This window comes from Lissotriton vulgaris, unplaced genomic scaffold, assembly GCF_964263255.1.
Source record: "Lissotriton vulgaris unplaced genomic scaffold, aLisVul1.2 SCAFFOLD_872, whole genome shotgun sequence".
NCBI lineage: Eukaryota > Metazoa > Chordata > Amphibia > Caudata > Salamandridae > Lissotriton > Lissotriton vulgaris.
The window spans coordinates 816,208-822,500 of NW_028244748.1; the positions used below are offsets into that span (position 1 = coordinate 816,208).

The 6,293-nt window shown below is 52.2% G+C and overlaps 1 pseudogene; it reads left to right on the forward strand.

Annotated features, from left to right (window-relative positions):
* The first annotated feature begins 3,743 nt into the window (after positions 1-3,743).
* LOC147666762 (28S ribosomal RNA) overlaps positions 3,744-6,293 on the forward strand; it is a 4,702-nt pseudogene continuing 2,152 nt past the window's right edge.

The window sequence follows — 6,293 nt, forward strand, 5'->3', positions numbered from 1 at the left end:
GTCATAGCGTTTGAAGGATGGTTACATTGCCCTATTTGTGTTCATGTTCGGTTTTGGTGATTGGGAAATTAAGTTATCCTTTCTTAAACTGCTGGTGCAAAGCATAGCTACTAAATAAGACCTAGTGTGTGTTTTTTAATTTCTATATATTGTGCTGTTGTGATGATGTTTTACTTACTGATTTATATAGAATTGCATGCAGTTTGTATGCCTTACACTTTCATACAGTGTTATCTGCTAAACGCACCTATCTGTTCACTTATTTCACTTTGTGTCCTCATATGTTAGATTCACAGCTTTCTTTGTCACAAAGTAAAGATGTGCAAGCACACAGACATTCTGTAGGTGCAGCAACAATACTATCCTTTTGTCAAAAGAGACTACTACACAATGTTTTACTCTTCATACTTTTTAATTTCACTACTTACAAAGCATACTTTATATTCTGGATCCTCTTAATAAGACACTTTTTGAGGGAACAGCCTGACAGTGTGAATGCAGTCTGTGCAGCAAAGGAGCCCTGTTTCCAGCTTTCCTATTGTTGTAGATCAAGATTTTAGTGCATTGTGAGCTTTTCTTTTTGTGGAAGCTGGGCAAACACACATCAAATCACTCGACTTGTACTAAAAAGCTTCCACTGACAAAAAGGCAGATGTGGTGCCTTTGCTATTTTCAAAAATGTTTACAATAAGTAGATCCAATTATTATTATTGGGCAGGATTGTATCTGGTATTTGTGAACTTATTGTACACATTTGAAGTTGTCTTGTCAGATTGTAATGGATGTGTTTCTTTTTATGCAATAGTAATGTGTATTTTTTGGTTCTGTTTTCATTAATATATATCATTTTGTTTATGTTTTTTGGAAAGGTAAGTAGGCTGTTATAGATTTTCATCCCCTGATGATGTTCTCTATTTAACTGTGATTCCCATTAATTGCCAAGTTGTGCTGCAGGGAGTAGTTACACAATGAGACTTGAATATTTCTCACTATTTCTGTAGACAAATCTCTTTGGTTTTCAAGGTGTGCACTGCACTTTTAAATTTAGATTCAGCAGCAATGGCTTTGTGATTTTGTTCAATTGTCTAATGTATATTTTTCATGTCTATGGCAACCCTTCCTTTACATAGAAACATAGCAGTTCATGTATTTCCTAATATGTTTTCGTTTCTACACCTCTCGCCGTACAATATCCCTTATGGGATAGCAGGTTGTTTCTGTTTGAAAGTGTTTGTAATTTTCAATTTCTGTATTAATTTGTATTGTTACATAATTAGCAATGTGCAACATGTCTTAGTCTTACATGAAGTAGTCTTCGAAGATTCTTTTGATTTTTCCTCATTCTAGTGATTTCCACATTTGTTTATATTTCTGTAGTTCAAACATTGCTTGTGTTTTATTTTCCCATCTGGGGAACACATCAAATATTTGAACTTACATGTACAGAAATTGTATTCTGAGTTTTTTCTTAGCAGATTGTGTGGTGTCTTTTTTTATTTTTCGTGTTACCGAGATTTAAAATGTACATGACAATAGTGTGCCTAGAAGGTGGTGTTGCTGTGACAGTTCAGTGTTCCTTCTGTTTCTTAGTGCCTTCTAGGAATGAGCATTGATATATGAGGATGTTTATTTATATTGGTTCCTATGTCTTCTATGCTTTGTATGTGAAACCGCAACACTTTCTAGTTGTTGTTGTGAGTCTGGTCACATCCGTCTTGTTACTTCACCATTAATTTAATTTAGAGATTTTGCGTTTTAGAGATTTATAATTTACTTCTGTTTAAAAAACATGAAATAAGTAAATAGTTTTCTTTCTCAAAATACTAACAATATTAGTAAATTTAGTGGGGTAGGAGTTAAATACATTTTAAAGTGAAAAAGTAATGTAGTGGTCGCCTGGATACTGCCACTGGTGTAATTGAATGTCCCTGTAATTGTTGTCAATATAGTAACAAATAGCCATGAAAGGAAAAAAATATCTAACATCCCAGCAGGCAGAAAGTAAAGGAAATGAGGAACCTACACTAGAAATGCTGAAATAGACTCGAGGGGCTGCCCCCTGGTGGGAGGCCCTTCACCATACCCAGCAGAGGAAGGACAGGCGGCCCGGCAGCTCGCGCCCCCCAGTGGTCTGACCCAAGCTGAAGGGGGCGGGTGGCTTAGCTCCTGAGCCCTCCAAAGGCAGGTGGGACTCCTACCGCAAAGGCTCAGGGCGGGTAGTTGGGGGTCTTTTGTCTCGGCCATCTGGTCGCACCTAATCCCTCGGCCATTTGGTCACATTCACTAATTTCCAATGGGGCGACCAGATGGCCGTGCCGGCCAGGAAGTCCTTATGGGGGCTCAATTGCCTCCCCAACCAAGCCAGGTCTCCAGGAGGTTGGGCGCTTCCGCGCCCTGGGTCCCCTTTGTCACTTGGTGCGCACAGGTTTCCAGAAAGAGGGGTAGCCTTCCTCCGGATTACTAGGGGCATGGTATACCGGAACACCCCTACCGGCCGGGCTGGCAGTTCCTTGCCGGGGACCAGATGGGCTATGCCTGGACCACACCTCCCCTCCATCAGGGGGGCTCCCTCCTCCGGCCCACAACATGGCAAAGTGCCCCAGGACGGGCTCAATGGGTCCCGCGGTCTTCCCCAGGGTGTCCGTGCATGAGAGCTCTGGGGGTTCCCTCTGGGCTTGAGGCTTGACCGGGGTCGCAGAGCCCCTGGAAGCAGAACCCCTGAGCCCTGCATGGGCAGGCGGGAGCCCAACCGTGAAGGCTCGGGTCGGGCAGATGGGAGTACTTTCGGTCCCGACCATCTGGACGCATGTTTCCCCTCGACCATCTGGTAACATGCAATGCTTTCCAATGGGGCGACCAGATGGCCGGGCCACCCTGAATATCCCGATGAGGGCTCATTTGCCTCTCGGATCCTAGCTAGGGCTCTCAGAGGTTGGGCGCGTCTGTTCCTAGGGTCCCCTCAGTCTTGCGGTGCGCAAAGGTTACCAGAAAGGGGGGTTGCCTTCCTCCAGATTACTATGGACAAGGTACTCTGGGACCCCTCTCGGCTAGCGGTCCTCGGCCGGCAGCTGGACGAGCCGGGATGCCGCCCCAGCCATCGGGCTTCCTCCCTGGGCCTGCCGCATGACAGGATGCCCTGGATGGGTTCCGGCGGGCCCGGGGAGACTCCCCCTGATGGGCTGGGTCCAGGGGCCCTGGGCTCCGTCCTGGGTCCTGCCGCGCGGCAGGGTGCCCGGGACGGGGTCCGGCAGGCCTGGGGAGGCTCGCCCTGCGCCTCGGGGCCTGGGAGCCCCGGCTGGGTCCTAGGGCCCGGCGGGGGCTTCCGGGTGGGGTGCTCCGGCCCTGTCCCCTGGCCTGCCGCTACACCTTCGTGCCCCCACAAGTTCAGACCCCCCCCTTATCGCCCGTGGCAGGGTCCCTCGCCGGTTCCTGCCGTGGAGGTACGCCGCGGGCACGCCTGGCCCCGAGAAGGGGCCTGGTGACCGGTCCGCCCCGGGCCTGTCCTGGGGCACCTGGCTGCGTGCCGCGCAAGGCTGTCTGTGGTGTCCCACCGGCTGCCAGCGCGCACGCGCCTCGGGCGCCCATCTCCGTAGCTGGCTTCCCAGAGAGGGCAAAGCCCTTCCGGATGTGATTGCCAGGTAGGCCAGGCGCCTGCTCCGGCAGGGGCCTGCCCTCTCCCGGGCAGCCCCCTTTGACGCTCCAGCTTCATTCCTCCGACTACGACCTCAGATCAGACGTGGCGACCTGCTGAATTTAAGCATATTATTAAGCGGAGGAAAAGAAACTAACCAGGATTCCCTCCGTAACGGCGAGTGAAGAGGGAAGAGCCCAGCGCCAAATCCCCGCCCGGCGGCAGGTGCGGGAAATGTGGCGTACAGAAGACTGACTCCCCGGTGTCGCTCAGGGGGCCCAAGTCCTTCTGATCGAGGCTCACCCCGCGGACGGTGTTAGGCCGGTAGCGGCCCCGGCGCGCCGGGATCGGGTCTTCTCGGAGTCGGGTTGCTTGGGAATGCAGCCCAAAGCGGGTGGTAAACTCCATCTAAGGCTAAATACGGGCGCGAGACCGGTAGCCAACAAGTACCGTTAGGGAAAGTTGAAAAGAACTTTGAAGAGAGAGTACAAGAGGGCGTGAAACCGCCGAGAGGTAAACGGGTGGGGTCCATGCGGTCCGCCCGGAGGATTCAACACAGCGGGAAGGTCGGTGGCCCGGGAGTTCCGGATCCCCTCTGCGGGACCGGGGCCCGGACCCTACCCGGCCCCCGCAGGGCGCATTTCCTCTGCTGCGGTGTGCCGCGACCGGCTCCAGGTCGGCTGGGAAGGCTTTGGGGTGGCAGGTCGACTGGGGCGGACTGTTCTCAGTGCGCCCCGACCGCGTCGCATCGCTGGGCGGGGAGGCTCACACCGGGCGCCGGGGGTCTGCGGCGATGTCGGTTACCCACCCGACCCGAAACACGGACCAAGGAGTCTAACACGTGCGCGAGTCGGAGGGCCGAGCGAAACCCTGTGGCGCAATGAAGGTGAGGGCCGGCGCGCGCCGGCTGAGGTGGGATCCCGCCGCGCTTCCAGCGGCGGGCGCACCACCGGCCCGTCTCGCCCACTCGGTCGGGGAGGTGGAGCATGAGCGTGCGTGATAGGACCCGAAAGATGGTGAACTATGCCTGGGCAGGGGGAAGCCAGAGGAAACTCTGGTGGAGGTCCGTAGCGGTCCTGACGTGCAAATCGGTCGTCCGACCTGGGTATAGGGGCAAAAGACTAATCGAACCATCTGTGAGAAGTTGGCCTGATATGTAGTGCTCACTATTCTAGTGATCACTGTGTATCATTCCAAACAACCCTTATTGATGATTGGTTGTAAGTCAACCTTATAGACCAGCTATCCTAGTAGCATGGACAAGAGCAGTGTTCAGGCTAAACTCTAGAGGGCGTGTTAAGCCAGCTGTTATACCATCACATATACCCCTTGAACACCAAGTGAAAGGACACCACACACGTTGTTATGAAAATAAAAGGATATTTATTTATAACAAGTCTACCCTGATCTCTTTATGAGTCAGGGAGCTAAGCACACAACAAAACTCTTAAGAAAATACTTTAAGTTGCACAATTTACACAAATGCCCGATCGGCACGAAAAACCATACACTACAAAAGTGGAATGCGAAATACTAGCAGGTAAGTAACGTGATCCAGAGGCTTTAGGATCGCTAAGACTACACTACTGAACCTTCAGGTTAGGAGCAGGAGGCCTAGGGAGATCGGGTGCAGAGTGTGCACTCTCACGCGGGATGCAGGACAAAGTCTATGGATGCTAGATTTCGTAAAGTTACTGTTATCGGACGAATCCGACTAGCTAGGCTGAAAACGAAAAAGGATCTGGACACTTAGATAGTGAACCTACGTTGGAGCACCGAAATGCTCAAGTTACCTAGCCCAGGGGCTGCGGCTGCATAGGGTTCAAAAGACGTCGGGAATCCTCGTTACAGTCTATGGAGCCTGAAAGAAGAAGTTGCTGGCAGGCGACCAGTGATGATGTCCGGAGTGATCCAAGCCTGGATCGAAGATGGAGACGACCTGAAAGCAGAGGGGACTCAGTTCTTAATCACTAGCCAGTGATTAGGTGGGCACCAGGATCGCACCGGATGAAGTCACCTCGACCAGGTGAGTGGGCGACGCTGGGCTCTGCAGTCTCTCGGACCAGGAGGCGTTGTCGGCGACCAGCATGGAGGTGCGAGCTGTCCCACAAAGGTGCCTGCTGTCGGCGATGCTGGACCCAGGATTGGGGCAGCAACCCTTGGCAAAGGCAAGCCCACGCGGTGGACTTAAGATGGCGTCTAGAGTGGACCAGGAGGGTCCGGGGTGCTCCTCTCTTGGAAGGGAGCAAGGGCCAGTCTGGAGCAATCAGACCAGCGGTGTAATCGTCGTGGTTTGTCGTCAGGAGGGCCACTAGCCAGCAGGCAAGTGACCGGACCACGCGGTGAGCAGCAAAGAGCAGAAGGGCCCCACGCAGATGTCGTGGATGCTGGGGGGCTGGACTTCGTTGCTGGAGCTGCTCAGGGTTGGGGCTTCTCAAACCCCAAAGCACTCACTCGAGGATCCCTCGGCAGTCGTGCTGGATAAGCGTTGTGCAATTTTGAAGATGGCCGGTTCCTTCAGGTCTCGTCACACCCACGAATCTCAGCTGGGCTGATGATGTAGGTAGAGGTCAGAGGTGCCAGGGAATCCGGCTCTCATCGAGCTGGGCAGTCTTGATCCGGAGGATGGACGTGTAGCAAACCGCAAGCGCTTAGATGGTGC